Genomic DNA, 17,448 nt, shown 5'->3' with positions numbered 1-17,448 from the left:
TTTTTTTGCTTAAGAATTCAATAGCACAGTTTTCATACCTAAATCCTAACAACTGGCTGGAGTTCCTTGTAATTTTGTATGACTGTCACCCCCATTTCCCTTTGCTACCTAGAGTACCTGCACACTCTAGACTCTCAATCAGTCTTTGTTGAATAAATTTCTCTCTCCTTGTTTCTTTATGTCACTTCCTGAACAATTTTACTTCCAAATCTAAACACCCCCCAGGTCTGAGGCCTTCATCTTTGAAAAGTCACCTTCAGGCTCGGGTCTTCTCAGGCTTGAGACGGAGAGAAAAGAGGACATAGGACTGGCCTCAAGTAATCTGCTTCATGCCTTATCTGCTGTGTGGTACTAGAATAATTGCTTACCCTCTCTGAACTGCAGTTTTCTTCTCTGGGAAGTGGGGATACTATTAGTGACTGTGTGTGTGATGTGTGGATTGAATGAATGATTTCAGCACGTATCTGGCATGGAGCAGCACTGAGTAGACAGTAGCATCTTTGGTTTTCTTTTCTTGTTATAGTTTCCTTCCTACTCTAATAGAGCACGTCCAGGCAAGTCAAAAGTAGCTAGCAATCTTTTGAGCTCTTCCTATGTGCCAGTCTTCTTCTTCATTTAGTCCTAGTAGTAGGACCTGAGGTAGTAGTACCTGAGGTAGGTACTATTATAACCATCCCCATTCTACAGATGAGGATACTGAGGCTCAGAGAATCACCCAGCTAGAGGACAGAGGCAGGGCCATAGTCTTCTGGCCACAGAGGTCATGCTTCTAACTGCTACACCACACTGCTTTTCATGTTGCACTTGGCAACTGTTAGCCTCAGCTTGTCTATAATTGCTTCTTCCTCTGTCTGGTCATCGACAATTTCCCTGGGTGCTCCAGAGCCCACAACATTCCAGGGATAAGCCAGGAGGATTCTGGGTCAGTGTGAGAGCTTAAAAGCCCCCACAGAACCCTGGCAGCTACATACTCCCCAGAGAACATTATAAAAAGTTCAGCTTCTGAGTATGAGAACAACTGTGACCTCAGACCCAGTTGTCATCATAAGAGGCGCCCCTACCTTATGAGAATCTAGCCTCTGAAAAATTCAAAATTATATATACATATATATATATCAATGTGGGGGGGAGGATGATTTACATTACATAAAGATAATTAACTTTATAAAGTGAGCCAGACTTCCTTTATTTAGCCATCTTTCCTTGTGCACTTACAGTGATTTAATTTTTTAAACATTCCATTTATATGAAACTTTACAGGAACATGTCTATTAAGCTAAGTGAGATACACCCATATAATTTCACAAGCTTCATATTGCAAGGAAACTGCTACAAACCCTGTCTGAGAGGACCCTTTCCCTTGTATTTTTCTCTTCCAAATTTCCCCCCGAGGAAAACTTTTTGGATCCTGTTATAGGAAGAACATCATTGAAAATCATTCAATTATCACGAAAGAAAGAGGTTAATTTTAGCTGTGCTGGGAGCTTCCACCAACCATTCCCATCCATTTTTAGCACTGGAAAAGTACAGTTTCTTTTCCTAGAATTTTAAAACGTGGAGAGATCTGGGAATCAGTAGTTAAGGATCTGGCCGCCAGCCAGGGGCAGAATGCTGATGACATCACGGAACTTAGAGGCCAGTAAAGGTAGGGACTGTTCAGAGAGTTGGCCTCCCAAGCAAGGTTGGCCTTGGCTGTTCTGGGCACACTCTCCCAGTGGGTGGATTAATGAAGTGCCTTCCTGACCAGGCTGCCAGTGATAGGGCAGAAAATCGCCAGCAAGGAAAGTGCAGAAGGCAGAGAGGGAGGAAGGAGAGAAGGGGTGAGAGTCTTTAAAACCTTGGAGAGAAGAGTGAAACCTATACTTTCATTACATCTTGTAGTAATTTAAAACCATACTTGAATGTGAAACAGAATCTATAGGATGCCAATGATTAGAAGCTACTCAATCACCAGCCTGAACTGAAAAAGAACAAGGAACCCAAGCATTTAAAGCTTTTTAGGAGTGGTCTTCTAGAGGAAACCAGAGCCTGCTGTAAGTTTACATTTCAGGAAAACCTGACCTGGTGAAGCCTGCCCTGACTCATGCTTATGAGCTGGAGTTGATGTTCATTGCTGGGAAAGGTCGATTTTCCTTCTAAAGCAATGAAACACAGAGCTGGGACCCAGGACTGCTCAGAAATCTCCTGCAAGCTCTTCTGTACAACCCTGTACCTACCTACATCTTTTTCTTTAACTTATTTTTTTTTTTCTTTTAGAGATTGGTCTCCTTACGTTGTCTAGGCTGGATTCAGATTCCTGGACTCAAGCAATCCCATCCTCCTCATAGTAGGGACTACAGGTGTGCTGGCTTACCTATGTCTTTAAATAGGGCCTTACTAGGGTGAGGCCAGCAGGTGTATAGGGCACAAGATTTAAGGAGGTTCTCACTCTCTGGGCTGCGCAAGTGCGGGGTTGGCTCCTGAGAGTGGCTGCCTCCTTAAATTTGCATGCTTTGCGTTTGCCTCTCCTTACTCTCCCTGCCCTGCCTTTCTAACTCCCCATTCAGTAACCCCCAAATTCTAAGTTAATCGGTTAGGGATGGGGTATGGACATTTTTAAATGCTCCTCAGACAATTCTAACGGGTAGCCAGGATGGGGAGCCACTGCTTTAAGTGAACAAGGGTTGTTGGTAAATTGAAAGAATCCAATTGAAAGCCAAGAATCAATCTTGACTTTATCTTTTTCTATTGTGTTAACTGGGGGAAACAATTCTTATCAAATTCATTTTGGTTCCGTCTGTTCAATAGAAGTCACAAAGGGTCCTGCACAGGGTTGCCAGATAAAAAACAGGACGCCCAGTTGAACTGAATTTCAGATAAACAACAAATAATTTTTTAGACTTATCTGAAATTCAAATTTAACTGGGGATCCTGTATTCTTGTTTGCTAAATCTGGTGACCCTCGTTTCTCATGGCAAGTCAGACATGTGGATTTAACTGCATAGGGCAGCATTTCCTAGTTTGTAGTACAGAACACATGCTGCAATAGATATAATGTGTATTATACAAAGAAAAAAAATTGAGTTTGGCAAACATTGGGTGAAACAAAGTTAACCGGGACTTTTGACTGCAAAACTTCTCAGAGTGTTTGATATGCAAATGTTCAGTGACCCCTCAAGTTGGAGACTTGTGGAGTTCCCAAACTTACATAATGGGGGGCATCTTACATAACTAATGTTCCAGTAAACTTACTGCCGAAAACACTACTGGGAGAGGAGGGGGTGCTATTGAAGGGTTTTAAACAGGCAAGTGACAAGATCAAACTAATGATTGAGGTAGATAATTCCACTTTCAGAAGTACCAACTTGAGAGGAACAAGCACAGTGTCCAGGCAGAAGGCTGTGTTATTTTAAGAGGGCTGCCATGACTAAGTGCCACAGACTGGAGCTTGAACAACAGAAATGGATTGTCTCACAATCCTGGAGTCTGGACTCTGAGATCAACGTTTGTCACAAGGGGTAGTTTCATTCTGAGGACTCCTTTCTAGGTTTGCAGATGGCTGGTTTCTCCCTGTCTTCACATGGTCTTCCCTCTGTGTGCATCTGTGTCCTACTTTCTTCTTATAAGGACATCGTGGTGGCTCATGCCTGTAATCCTAGCACTTTGGGAGGCTGAGGTGGGCGGATCATGAGGTCAAGAGATTGAGACCATCCTGGCCAACATGGTGAAACCCCGTCTTCACTAAAAATACAAAAATTAGCTGGATGTGGTGGCACATGCCTGTAGTCTCAGCTACTCAGGAGGCTGAGGCAAGAGAATCCAGGAGGTGGAGGTTGCAGTGAGCCGAGATTGCGCCACTGCACTCCAGCCTGGTGACAGAGCGAGACTCCGTCTCAACAACAACAAAGAAAGGACATCAGTCATATCAGATTAGCGCCCAGTCATATGACCTCATTTTGCCTTAAAGGCCCTGTCTCCCAAAACAGTCATATTCTGAGGTGTGGAGAGGTTGTTGAGGGGATATAATTCAGCCCATAACTGAGAGTTATTATAATAAATCTACTGAAAGATGATGGAGGTGGTGAATTAAGGCAGTGGGGATGGGGAGAAAGATTGAATCCCAGAAATATTAAAGAACCCGTAATGAAAGGACAGGGGAACTGATTAGACATGGTGAATGAGCAAAAGTAAAGCATAGTTTTGAGCAAAGATATTTTGAGCAAATATTTTTGTTTCCATCTCTTTGCTGTTTCCCAAGTCTAGAATAGAATCATGTAACACAAAGTCATGCTCATAATGCAGTGTTTGATTGAATTCATTTCTGGGATAGATGCATGAACAACACAATTATTAAATATTTCCTGGCTGGGTGTGGTGACTCATGCCTCCAATCCCAGAACTTTGGAAGGCGGAGGTGGGAGGATCACTCGAACCTAGGAGTTCGAGACCAGCCTGAGGAACATAGTGAGACCTGTCTCTATTAAAAATGCAAAAAATTAACTGGGTGTGGTGGCACGCACCTGCAGTCCCAGCTACTTGGGAAACTGAGGTGGGAGGATCACCTGAGCCCAGGAGGTTGAGGCTGCAGTGAGCCATGATCATGCCATTGCACTCCACCCTGGGTGACCGAGTGAGATTGTGTCTCAAAAAAAAAAAAAAAAACAACAAAACACCACATTTCCTATTTGCCAATATGTCCACTAATTTTTATATTGGGATGATTGACTAATCTCTGCATCATCTCTCTTCACTCTTGGAAAGAGATGTTGAGCATCATGAGAATGCTGATCTGTGCCAGATTAATGCTGCTCCATTAGTCTCCAAGGAGAAAAAAGGCTTGGTGAAGAGTCTCTGACTTGGAAGCAATGCCTTGAACAGACCTGGCTCCCCTGGGGGCTGTGTTTTTCAGGGCCTAGTCCCTGTCTTCAATCTAAGAATTAGCCAGAATGCAGCCAATAACTTTTAGAAGTGGAAATCTTAGGCAAGTTTTGATAGTATTAAAAAAAATCACTGGGTGGTTTAGACAAATGGAAATGTAGCCATAGGACATTTTGAGCAGCAGCCTTCAGTTTTACATATTCTACAAAACAAAAAGAAACTTTTGTTATCACTAGAGTCAGGACCAAAGACCCACAGGTCAACATACCCTCCAAGCACCAGTCTTTGGGCTCTCCTTCTGGCCTCCTTTGGCCTGGCACCAAGAACGTCAACAGCTGGACCGCCATGGTATGAAGCGGGTATATTGGTAACACTCTAAAAATCTGCCAAAACTACCACAGCTAGGACCTATCTTTGCTGAAGTGCCCAGAATTCTTGTTGATACAAGTGTTCTTTCAGTTAAAAGCCATAAATTCCTTCTGGTTTAACTAAGGACAAAAAAATTAGTTGGGAGAACTTGGTACTTTTCCTTTTTGTCTCCTGAGGATTGATGCATTGCTCAGCCTTTTGGCCTCTCCAACAAGTAAGGAAGGATGCTGGCCAAAGTGCAACCATTGTCTGTCATCTTTGACTCTTTGGAGTCTGTAATCTTCCATGGTTTCTTCCTCTCGGCCTACACTTGAAGTCTATCTCCTTCCAAAGATTTTCCCTTAACCAGTTATCTCATAGCACTTAATATTTTGCCTCATTGTAGAACTGGAGGCTTGCCCTGAACTCCCTGTTCAAGTACTATCTCCTTGAAAGGCAGAAAGGAATTCCTCTGTGATCTCCCGTGGCTCCTAGTACATATCTTGATAATGGCAGACAGCACTGAACTGGTCCTGAATCAGATGCAGCATCTCTGCTCCAGCTGGGCCTGGTCTTAAAAACTACCCCCGGTATACACAATGCTCAAAAATTACAAACGTGCTCTAGAGTTGACATCTTTTCTCCTTCAATCTAATTTAAATTTATCCCATAACAATTTAAGTCCATTTCATACACTGTTTGCAAAAATGGCCAAAAATCATTCTCTTCCTTGCATCCATGCCCCTTTGCAATGTGGTTTTCTAGCTTGTCTCATCAAAGATAATTCTCCACCCCTTGAATGTGGGCTCACCATGATATCAGCTTTGATCATACATCGAAGCAGGGGTGATGTTGTGCCATTCCAAAGCCTAAGCCATAAGAGGCCTTGTGATTTTTCTGTTATCTCTCTCAGAAATCTGCCCACTACCTACCATGTAAACAAGCTTAAGCTAGCCTGCTAGATAGTGAAGGACCACACAACCAAGTCAACCCTGTAACCCCCGTGGCCTCAGCCAACAGCCAGTTAATCCTCAGAAGCAGTGGTCCTTAGCTGGACTGTAGTTGACCATGGATGCATGAAAGCGTCCAGGATACCAGAAGAATGTGCAGCTGATCCACCCTAAGTTGCTGATTTGCAGAATCATGAGCTAAATAAATAGCTGCTGTTTTAAGCCACTAAGTTATAGGGTTGTTTGTTCTGCAGCAATAGTTAACTAACACACCATCCGAAATGTTCAGATATTTGAAGAATGTAAGAAACTTCTAGTCAATTCACAGGCTTCTCAAATTTATGCTTTGTGCTCTAAACTCACGGCAATAAGAGAGAAAATAGAAAACAAAAAAGAGTATGGATAAACATCTCTACAAACCAGAAATCTCCCGTGTTCCAAGATAAAAACAGGAAGGAATCAGTGGGAGTTTAGTCTCTGTAAAGTAAAGGGAATGAAAGAGTTCCACCTGAGGCAGAGTATGAGCGCCAATTACCACTTGAAGCCAAAGGTTGTGGGAATGGATGACATCCCACTTTGCCAGCTCATGAAAAGAAGGCTAAAAAATCATTGTCAAGTATTACCACTCCAACCAGGCATTCTCCCCCACCTGACTGCTAAAACTGAAAATCAGTTCTCCGCCCTCATTTTGCTAAGCAGAATTTGATAGTTGATCCTCTCAGATTTTCTTCTTTTCTGTATGGGGATACATAATGCTTTCCTGGTGTCCCTGCTCATTCACAAACCCCTTTTCTCAGTTTCCTTTTTAATGCTTTTTCCTTTTCATTACAAACTCTTAATGTTGGAGGACACATAGATTCAGTTCTCAGTTCTTTATCTATATGCACTCCTTTGGTGATCTTATCTATGCTCATGGTTTTAAATATTATCCAATTCCTACTTCCAATTTAAATCTTCAACTCAGACCTCTCTCCAAGCTCCAGGCCTCCTTTTTTTTTTCTTTTTTTAAAGAGGAAGATATGAAACACAAATAGGCTGAAATGAAATAATACTGTATAAATATGAAAATATACAATTTGAAATCTTTGAAATCAAAATTACAGTTATTTAGAAGTTCCATAGAACAAACTCTAGACTCATAGCAATTACACAGGGAATTAATGAGTTGGAAAAGAGTACTGAGGAATTATCTTTACATAGCCAAAGACAGAGGGAGATTTAAAAATACGAAACAAGATAAGGAACATAATTTGAATAGCTACAATAAATGTTGAATAGGATTTCTGAAGAAGAAAATAAGGAAGAATAGTATTTGAAGAGACAAGTAGTAGAGACTTCCATGATTGAAAAGTGAGAGATGTCCTTGGGCTAAAGGAGCACTCTGGGGACTTAAGTTGAATAAATAAAGAAAACCCACACCTACCATACACGCTGAAGTAAGACTGCAAGGCATCAAGATGAAAGCGCTGAGAAATCTCCAGAGAGAATGACGTTGTTTATAAGGAAGTCATAATTGCACTGACAACAGATTTCTGATCACAAGTAACAGAGTTGAAAACTCTACTGAAAGAACCATTATAGGATGTTATTTACTAGGAAGAAAAGTGAGTCTAAGGCATGAACTATATATAAGAAATAATTATGCACGTAGAAAGTGGTAACATTTAACTTGCTAATTAACATTAAATTACTCAGATTAGTTTAATTAATTATTGACCATAAGGACATACATATTGACCACATGTTTAATAACATTTTTGTATTTAAAAGATGGTAAAATTAAAGCTCTGTACAGCAATAAGATTGGGGGAAAGGAGCATCATGTTCAATCTCTGAGGCATATGTGATATTAAACAGGACAGAAACTGAATAACTCTAGCCTTTGTTAGAAAAGTTTACGATTAAGTGTACATGTTTTAAAAATTAAGGGGAATTGGCCAGGTGCGGTGGCTTACGCCTGTAATCCCAACACGCTGGGAGGCTGAGGCAGGTGGCTCATCTGAGGTCAGGAGTTTGAGACCAGCCTGACCAACATGGAGAAACCCCGTCTCCACTAAAAAATACAAAAATTAGCCATGCATGGCAGTGGGCACCTGTAATCCCAGCTACTTGGGAGGCTGAGGCAGGAGAATAGCTTGAACCCGGGAGGCGGAGGTTGCAGTAAGCCAAGATCACGCCATTGTACTCCAGACTGGGTGACAGAGCAAGACACCATCTCATAAAAGGTGGTGGTGGTGGGGGGGGGAATCACTGAAATCAACAAATTTATATTTATTAAAATACTACATATGGAACTTTATTAATTCAGTGGAAGGCAGAAAAGGAGAAATTTACAAAGCAAGAAAAAATTATGGTAAGGAGAAAACCCAAAGTAAGAAGGCATAAGCTCAAATAAAATAAATCTAAGGAGATTATATTGATCTTCTAAAAAAACAAAATTGATTTGTTTTTTAAAAAAGTCCAGGTATATGTGCTTCTTATAAGACACACAATGAAAACAAAACCAAAGAGAAAATCTGAAGGTAAAAAAAATAAAATAAAAAAGAGGTCTCATGCAAATAATAATAAAGAAGAACCTGGTATATCAATATTCATATCAGGCTAAATATAATTTAAGGCAAAAGCCTCTACATAATAATAGAAGCAACAATCCACCAAGACGTAATATTCATGAACTTGTGTGCAGCTAATAGCACAACTCTGAAAACCACAGTCAAAGCTGAGAGAATTAGGAGAAATCGCCAAACCTCCAATCGTAGTGTAGATTACTGAGATCAAGTAAAATGAAAGTTTAGCAAGAACTGAAAAGGTTTAAACAACAACAAATCTACCAGATATATATAAAAAAGTGTCCTTATACCCAACAGTAGATTCAAATACATTTTTACCTCTTACCTCCTATTAAAATCACAAAAGAAGTCTCCACAAGAGTGAAAGAACTGTCATAGAGACCATTGTTTTTTGACTACAGTGCAATGAAATTTGAAATCAATAATGAAAAGAAGTTAAAAATAATAATTACAACATGTTTGGAAACTAGTAAAAAAAAAAACCTTCTAAAACATGGATTAAAGAGGAATTCACAAAAGAAATGATAAAATATTTAGAAGTAAATGACAAGGAAAGTTCCTCATATCACAACCTGCAAGATCTGGTCCAGAAAACAAAACAAAAAACGCTGTTAAGAGTATTTTTGAGGTAACTAACAAAATTTGAACAAGATCTGTAGATTAGATAATAGTATTATATTACATTTCCTGATTTTGGTAATTATATTTTGTAGTAACAGAATGTCTTGTTAGAAAATATACACAAAATATTTAGGGATAAATATTTTGAAACTTATTCTGAAATGGATCAGATGATGATGATGATGATGATGATGATGATGATGGTGATCATATCCAGAGAGAAGCAAAGTGAATGTGGTAAAAGTTATCCCAGAAATGGTAAATCTGGGTGAAGGGTATACAGGAGTTTTTCTTATACTATTTTTGTAATTTTTTTATAAGTTTGAAATTACTTCAAAATTAGAATTTTAAAAACCCGTAAGATGTAGTTAGTGCTAAAAGATTTTATTTTAAAATCTAAATAGTTCTGACCTTTAAAAGGATGCTGATTTACCAGTCATAATTTCCCTTCTGAAGGTTCTCCATCTCACTGATAAGATAAAACAAAATCTGTAGTGTGAGAAAACTGGATGTTCTGCAAAGTAGCACAGTTGACCATGATACCTGTTGTATACAAAACAGCCTCTTACAGTTGCCAGCACCATTCATTAGCAATTGCCTTGGGGATAAACATAGGCCAAGGACTAAACAGTGATGTCACACAATTGTTTTAAACAAATGAACCAAAAGACAACTTGTGCCACATTCCAACTAGGTCATAAAAGCATATTTAAGGAGCTTTAGTCCTGGGATTTCTCTAAGCCTATTATAATACTCTGTTTTGACTTTTCTCTCCATGTGCCATAATTCAAAACAGAGACACTCAATCTCCTTTTAAATGTTTCCTAAGAAATCTGCCTCTTGACTTAATGAGAGTGCTAAAGTGACAACACATTACTGAGAGATTGTTTCCAGGCGCTCAGCATTATGTATGTAGAAAGACTCTGTGATGGAGGATGAGAGCAGACATAGGGACAAACATTGTGGGATCACCAAAGAGGAAGAGAGAGAGTGGAGGGAGAAACAGAGAGATGAGAAAAGAGACAGAGTATCAACACGTGGTCTCGAGAAGAGCTTTAAGGATAGGTTCAGAAAAATCTACTAGTCCCAATGTGTTCACAAGATCTCTCTGTTGGACAAACCTTTTGAGTTTGGAGAGAGTTTTAGACTGGGGGCCTTGGGAGGGTTGCATGGTAGGGAATAATTGCTGGAGATGGAAGAAGTGAACATGGATTCTAGATGTGTTATGTCCCCACTTTCCCAGCAGACAATGGTGGGCAGAGTGGGGTAGGCCAGGTGGATTGTTTGAGGACCTTACCCATTTTGCAGCAGATTCCCTTTGGGGGCCTCCTATGGGATGCCACTCTCCCTGGCCTACCAAATTTAGTCTTGGTCCTTTGTTACCTGGCAAAGACACAGCAACATTTGGGTTAATGGCACTCACAGCTTATTGACAGCCAGAAGACTAAGCAAATTATGCCACTTTTAGAAGATAGGAGTTTAGGTTTTTAATGAATTGTCCATCTCTTCATTTATGTTGGTCTATTTTAATCAAGATTACTTTGGAAGACAGAACATAGGACCCATCCTAGAAGTACACATTTCATTACTGGCTAGTATAGAGGCTCAGGAGTTACTTGCAATTTTCTATCTTCTGCCTGTACTCTTTGGGAAGATGGCCAGGCTATGAGGGTTCCAGTCCTGGTTCCTATTTAACGTGACCAAACCCCTCTTGTCACCACTTCCTATAGAAAATCTTTCCAGACTGAGTGGATCAAGTCGAGAATCCCTAATCTACCAGACATCAGGGCCATAACCTCTTTTTTTTCTTTTCTCCTTTTTCTTCTCTCCTCCCCTCCCCTCCCCTCCTCTTCTCTTCTCTTGTCTTCTCTCTTTTTTTTGAGACGGAGTCTCGCTCTGTGGCCCAGGCTGGAGTGCAGTGGCGCGATCTCTGCTCACTGCAAGCTCCGCCTCCCAGGTTCACGCCATTCTCCTGCCTCAGCCTCCCGAGTAGCTGGGACTACAGGCGCCTGCCGCCACGCCCGGCTAATTTTTTTGGTACTTTTAGTAGAGACGGGGTTTCACTGTGTTAGCCAGGATGGTGTTGATCTCCTGACCTCGTGATCTGTGTGCCTCGGCCTCCCAAAGTGCTGGGATCACAGGCGTGAGCCACCGCGCCCGTCCGCCATATTCTCTTTCTAACCACTATTCCCCCACATTTATTAGCTTTTAAGGAAAAAGAAGAAAATTTGGACTGGATGAAAATAAATATCTCATAAAGCAATCAGTGGGGTTCTGGTAGAATTTTGGAGCATGAGAGGATTAGTGCTGAAAGCAGCAGTGTTTAAACTTTTTCTATTAGCTCCAACTTTATACAGATGCCAAAAATGCAAAATAATAATAATAATAATACCTCTACCAAAGGGTTTCACCGAATGGTATTTGAATACCTCCAACTTAGAAAAATGAGGTCCAGAGAAATGGAGAACCACACTCCAGACATGCCAGCTATTTGGTGACAGCTGTGTAACCACAGCCCTTTGCCTTTAGAAGCATTTACTCATGTCTGGAAATCACTGCATCATTAAAAAAGAATGGCAGGGACTGATTTCTGTCTTCAGTAATTTACAGTGTAAGAAAGACACTGTGAGAGTCAGTGCACACACCAAACTGTTTTTCAAGCCCTCCAAAAATTGGCAGCCAGGCCAAAATGTTTGGTGGAATTTATACAAATATTCAACAGACTATGCCTCCAGGAATTGGTACTGACTTCTCCCCTAACCCCAACCTGAGGTACAGGCCATGGAGACAGTGCAAGGAAGCAAACACAAGGCAGAGATGCAGAGTGTGTTTATTCTTAGGGACCAGGGGATGGATCTCACGATAGTGCCAGCTTTCTCCACTCTGGACAAGACGTAAATTAGGCCTGCCATCACAAATGCTTAGTTTGGCACGACTTTTGTTTATTTGTCTTCCAGGGAGAATAGAGAGAATGGGTTGGAGAACACTATTTCACATAATAACATGATTATACTTCTATACTATTTTTAAACTTTGCAAAGTTCATCCACATACTGCACATTAAAAATGTTTCACCAGAACTCTGTGAGCGCGTAAGAGTAGTATTATCATTTTCCTGCAAACAAAGAAAGTGAGGACAGAGCAGTCAGGTGGTTTGTCCAGGGCCACCACATCAGTTGGTGACAGATGGGATGATCAGTCAGTAACTGAGGGAGGAGCACATCCTTTTATTCCCATCAGATTCTAGACTGGATTTAGATTCAGCTTTTTGGCCAACATGGCCTTAGACCCAAACAGAGGGAATGGTCCAATTTGGAGGAATAAAACAGGAAAGATATTCCGATAGTACATGGGTCAGAAAGAAAATTGCACAGCAAGGTGACTACAATTAATAATAATGTATATTTCAAAATTGCTAAAAGAATGGATTCTAATGTTTTCACCACAAGGAACTGATAAGTATGTGAGGTGATGGATATGTGAAGAGCCTGATATGATCATTTCATAATGTATACATGTATCCAAACATCACATTGTATGTTATAAGTATATATAATGATTGTCATTTTAAAATAAAACAAAATTTGAAAAATTACAGAAAGATGGTAACAGGCATCATGGAATTGCTTCTGATGTCTGTGTTCTTCAGAATTGTTTATAGAACACTTATATCCAAATACAGATTTGAATTTGGTGGGGAAGTTCTAGCACCATAATTTACATATTCTTTGGAACCTATTTGCTGGTTGAAACTGTGCTTTTCTATGAAAAATTTTAAGGCCGTTTATTTCACCCCTGAAGTAAGGCTGAGCAACGTTTTAAATGAAGAGTGGACTTTGAAAGAAGCATTCGTGAGAGTGCCAAAGCGAGCTCCAGGAATGAGAGGACTAATTTGGCAGCTGTCAGGACAGATCAGTTCATAGAATGAGAAGTGGGTTGAAGGAGGAGCTCTGCCTGCAGGGACAAAGCTGGGCACATAGGTCCAATTTTTCCAGCAGCCTCTCTTCCGGGGAGCCACCCCAACAACCCCGCGTGCCTTGCCACCTCACCTGATGGAAGTAGAATGCTACCTCTGGCACAAGGGCCATTTCTATTTTCATGGCATTACTGGGGCCTGAAACATCCATGCTCAGAAGTTGTCAAATAACAACAGTTTTTTTTTCAGCATCTTGTCTGAGCACTCCTGGAATTCCTTTAAAATACAGAAGGATGAGTAATCCTGGTTCTCATTTCTGCAGAGAGGGCTGGGAAAGGCCCAGGCACAACTTGCCAATGTTGCAAAATTCGTAAAGCAAATCAAGTGAACGAACCGCTCCTTTTCAGATCAAAACCTGTTAAGGATTGCAGTGTCTTTTTGGCAACCCAGGGGTTATTCATATGCCTGTTTCAACTGTTCCAGTAGCTTCAGGAAATAGCAAGGTGGGGCAGCCCACAAGAAAGCCAGCATCATTCTCAAAGGATGCTCATAGCTACAGAAGAACCAACTTGGCTAAAAACACTTTTCAAGTAAGGAACCATTTCCCCCTCAAAGAGATTTTCTGATCACCCCAGAAAATGATCCTGGGAACTTCTGAGTCATAGAATAAACATAAATATCAAAGAATAAGTTTACATGTTTTGGGAACATGGAACACTTTCTTTTTCTAAGCCTCTGACAGCAGTCCTGAGGAGTGCATCTGCCTTGAGTGCAGGGAATTGAAAATCTGTCCTTGCTGTGGCAGCTGACTAGCTCATTGACCTTGGGTTAATCATTTAATTTGGGATCGGCAATTCATAGTCAAAACCATGATTACTGTGATCCAAGAGAAGCGAGCCTGCCTGGGCATGGGGACCCAAAGGTTGTAATTTTAAGGATTTATTCCTTGGGAGTGGAGGCAAAATGCTGATAGTAATGAAGTGGCCCAGATTCAAATGCCTGAACAGTGAGTTTTACCAGGGCCCCCATGCCATTCGGTAAGCTCTCTGGGATTTTCAGTGGGCCTGGGGAGGTATAACTCACTTTGGCTCAGAGCTATGAAAGCAGAACTTGGGTGGTTTATTAGAATATACAATGGAAGAGTTGGATGAGACCTGAGTAATGATGTTTTTGTTCACTGCTTGTCTCATCAGAGCAATCTCTGGACACATAAATTTAATGTTCTCATCCTCTGCTTAAAACAGCCTTCCACTGTTCCAAAATAAAAGCCCAAGTCCTCAACACTGTGTGTACATGTGATCCAGCCCCTGCCTACCTCTGTACATCTTGGTTTTCCCTGTTCCCTTTAATCCAGCCACAAGGACTTTACTCCACTTCCTCCAATGAACTAACTGTTTGTATCCTGAGTACTCTCTAACCCCTCTTCACATTTTTTTTTTTTCTCTTTTTTGAGACAGAGTTTCACTCTGTCGCCTAGGCTGGAGTGCAGCGGTGTGATCTTGGCTCACTGAAACCTCCGCCTCCCGGGTTCAAGCAGTTATCCTGCCTCAGCCTCCCAAGTAGCCAGGATTACAGGCACCTGCCACCATACCCAGATAATTTTCTGTCTTTTCGTAGAGATGGTGTTTCACCATGTTGGCCAGGATGGTTTCGAACTCCTGACCTCAAGTGATCCATCTGCCTCGGCCTCCCAAAGTGCTAGGATTACAGGTGTGAGCCACCGCACCTGGCCCCCTCTTTACTTTTAATTTTTATTCTTCTTTCAATGCTCAGCTCAAATGTCACTTCCCCTGAGAAGCATTCCCTGAGGCCTCCCCTCCCCATATACATTAGATCAGATAAAGCTCTTGTAATATTATTGCAGAACATCCTATTCTTTTGCTTCAGGGCCTTTATCACAATTGATAATTATATACTTACTTTTACTTACGGAATTAATTCCCAGTCTCTCTCAGTAGATTATATGCTGTGTCTGTTTCACTTGCCATTGTATCTCTAACGCCTACTACAAGTGCCAGGTGGCAGACATGACTGCTTGTGAATGAATGAATGATCTCAGTGATTCTGTAAGGATGAAGGTGATGTAGAGTAGTGGATAGCAGCTCTACTCTGGAAGTCCAGAGTCTGATTCACACCTGCAAGCTTTATTGGTCAATGACTACTGATATTCCAGCCACCCAAACAACTGCTTTCAGAGAAGCATTAATACCTGTGAATAAAACAAATCTACTCTTTTCATATGTTTGGTTCAGAACACTAGGGGAATTTGAGAAGAAATGAGCCAGCCCCCAAGCTGTCCTGGTTTCTTTTATTAAGAATAGGCCATGATTTGAGCACATTCTACTACTTGCCTCACTTCTGCCTATTGCACAGGGAAAAGTGAGAGTCTGTGTGTTGGGACTCTGACTTGGCAGTGAGATCTAACACAGAAAGATCCTGAAGAAATATGCTGACAATGGGGTTTTATCTCTTCAGTGCACTGGAGACAAAACCCCTGCTTTTAAAAACAACATTCATACAGAGCCAAGGATGTCCCAGAGTCAACAGTCCTAACCCTTTCTCAGTCTGCCTAAGAGGTCATTGGTTTCAGATGGATGAGCCAAGGACCTGCTACTTAGAGACTACTGTCTAGGTCAACACAACTGGCATAAGTAAAGCACCTACTGTTTATAGTAGGAGGCTGCAAGATAACAGGAGATGCAGACTATTGAAGGCTACTGATCTATCTGTGTAGACAGGCAAGAAAAAAACTGGAGAAGAATTCCATGACTACACAAAAAGAAGAGTGTGATGGTATGGAGACTATTCCTGAACAGTGAATTTCCCCTGCATTAAGGATGAGATCCCTATGAACTGGGATCATTCAGGAAGTCTTCTTGGAGAAGAAAAGTTTGAGCATTTTGGGGAAAAAAGTTGGATTGGCAAAGAGAGCTGAGCTGTCAGTAGCTGGGCCCATAGTAAGTAGGCTGCCTGGAGCTGGGAGTTATGCTAAAGGAGTTGTAATTTGGGATGCCTCTAATTAACCATTTTGGGAAAAACATAATACGTCCCTTTGTAGCATCTATAATAAACTGCCCAATATCTAGGTCGTGGGGAAAAAGTTTTATTCTGCATTTCACGTGGATGGTGATAACACTAGATAATCTCAGCATCTTTCTGATTCTCTTGCTAATCCAGGATTCTAAGTAATGATCACTTTGTTCTACAACCTGAATCTAGCCCTTGTACTGTGCAGTTTTTTTTTTTTTTTACAGTTATTTTTCCTGTTGTCTGAATCAATCTCCATGGAAACATAAGTTTTAACCAGCTGTGTCCACCGAGGTAAAGATGCAATAAAAGGCACAGGGCATACATACCACAGCAGCAGTTACTTCCCACAAGGAACCAAAGATTGGAAGTGAAGTTAAAACATTTTCACTTACAATAGCATCTCTTTCAAGGTGAGCCATTTTCCCAGGGACAGTTTCCAGCTCTGAGCAAAGGCAGAACAATAAAACATCAAGGATGTCTTTCTAAGGCTGCAAACAGAGTAGCTAACACCTTGAAGTTGATCTGCTTCTGAGTCCTTTAAAAGCCAGGACAGCAACAAAGTGCCCACATTACATTTTCTATAAGCTTGCTAAGCATCTCTTTTCTTAAACCACAAAACCCTAGGTATTTGTACAGAACAGGCAGAAAGGGAAGTCCTGGGAGATCAGGACCCTGTCTCAGCAGGCATCACTACGGCCTGTCTTTTCCTGAGTGGTTTTCTGCACTTCTCTTCCATCTTTTCCCTTCTGTCCCACTCTGGAAGTCACTAGTCTGTGCCTTCCTTACCTCCCATGATTTCTGCACCTTCATTTCCAAAGGCAAGTGAAAACAGTGCCAGGCTGTGCACATGGGTAACTCCAGGGACTTCTCCTCCTCCCATTTCCCCTAAAGCATTTGACAGGCAGACCTTGGAACTGAGTCCAGCAGCACTAGGTCAGAGTGATGGCTAAAGCTAAAGGCAAACTGGATTCTGTTCAGGAGGTTCTCCTTTGTCATTTTTATCTCCAAATAGAAGACCTCTGTCTTCCCAGAAGATTAAATAATAGAAAAGAATAATAGCCCAAGGTGGGTGACTCTGCAAACAGGTGGGTGAGGTCTCTAGTTGAGTGAGGGGGTGTCTGTGGGTTGTGGGTTCTTCTTACGAGCAGGGCTTGGA

General features: G+C 41.3%; 1 protein-coding gene and 1 long non-coding RNA gene across 8 annotated transcripts in view; one reads left to right on the top strand and one right to left on the bottom strand.

Moving 5' to 3' along the window:
- LOC108544445 (uncharacterized) overlaps positions 1-17,301 on the bottom strand; it is an 86,530-nt gene extending 69,229 nt beyond the window's left edge. The window contains exon 1 of the long non-coding RNA XR_001889853.1: positions 17,079-17,301. This is a non-coding gene — a long non-coding RNA (uncharacterized LOC108544445). The remainder of the gene's footprint in view (positions 1-17,078) is intronic.
- Positions 1-17,448, top strand: part of LOC108544443 (uncharacterized) — a 33,999-nt gene that overhangs the window by 6,938 nt on the left and 9,613 nt on the right. For 3 of the 7 annotated variants that reach the window (XR_001889851.1, XM_017895550.1, XM_017895547.1), the window contains exon 1: positions 17,219-17,357. The exons of 1 other annotated variant lie outside the window; for it this stretch is intronic. The gene's annotated coding sequence lies outside the window, so the exon portion shown is untranslated. Of the gene's footprint in view, positions 1-17,218; positions 17,378-17,448 lie in introns of those variants that run through there. 3 more of the 7 variants (XM_017895551.1, XM_017895548.1, XR_001889852.1) reach the window with 2 other exon arrangements.

The sequence above is a fragment of the Rhinopithecus bieti genome, unplaced genomic scaffold (assembly GCF_001698545.2).
Source record: "Rhinopithecus bieti isolate Rb0 unplaced genomic scaffold, ASM169854v2 scaffold_25987, whole genome shotgun sequence".
Taxonomy (NCBI): Eukaryota; Metazoa; Chordata; class Mammalia; order Primates; family Cercopithecidae; genus Rhinopithecus; species Rhinopithecus bieti.
The sequence above is the reverse complement of the archived record's forward strand: the minus strand, read 5'-3'. Positions and strand labels throughout refer to the sequence as shown.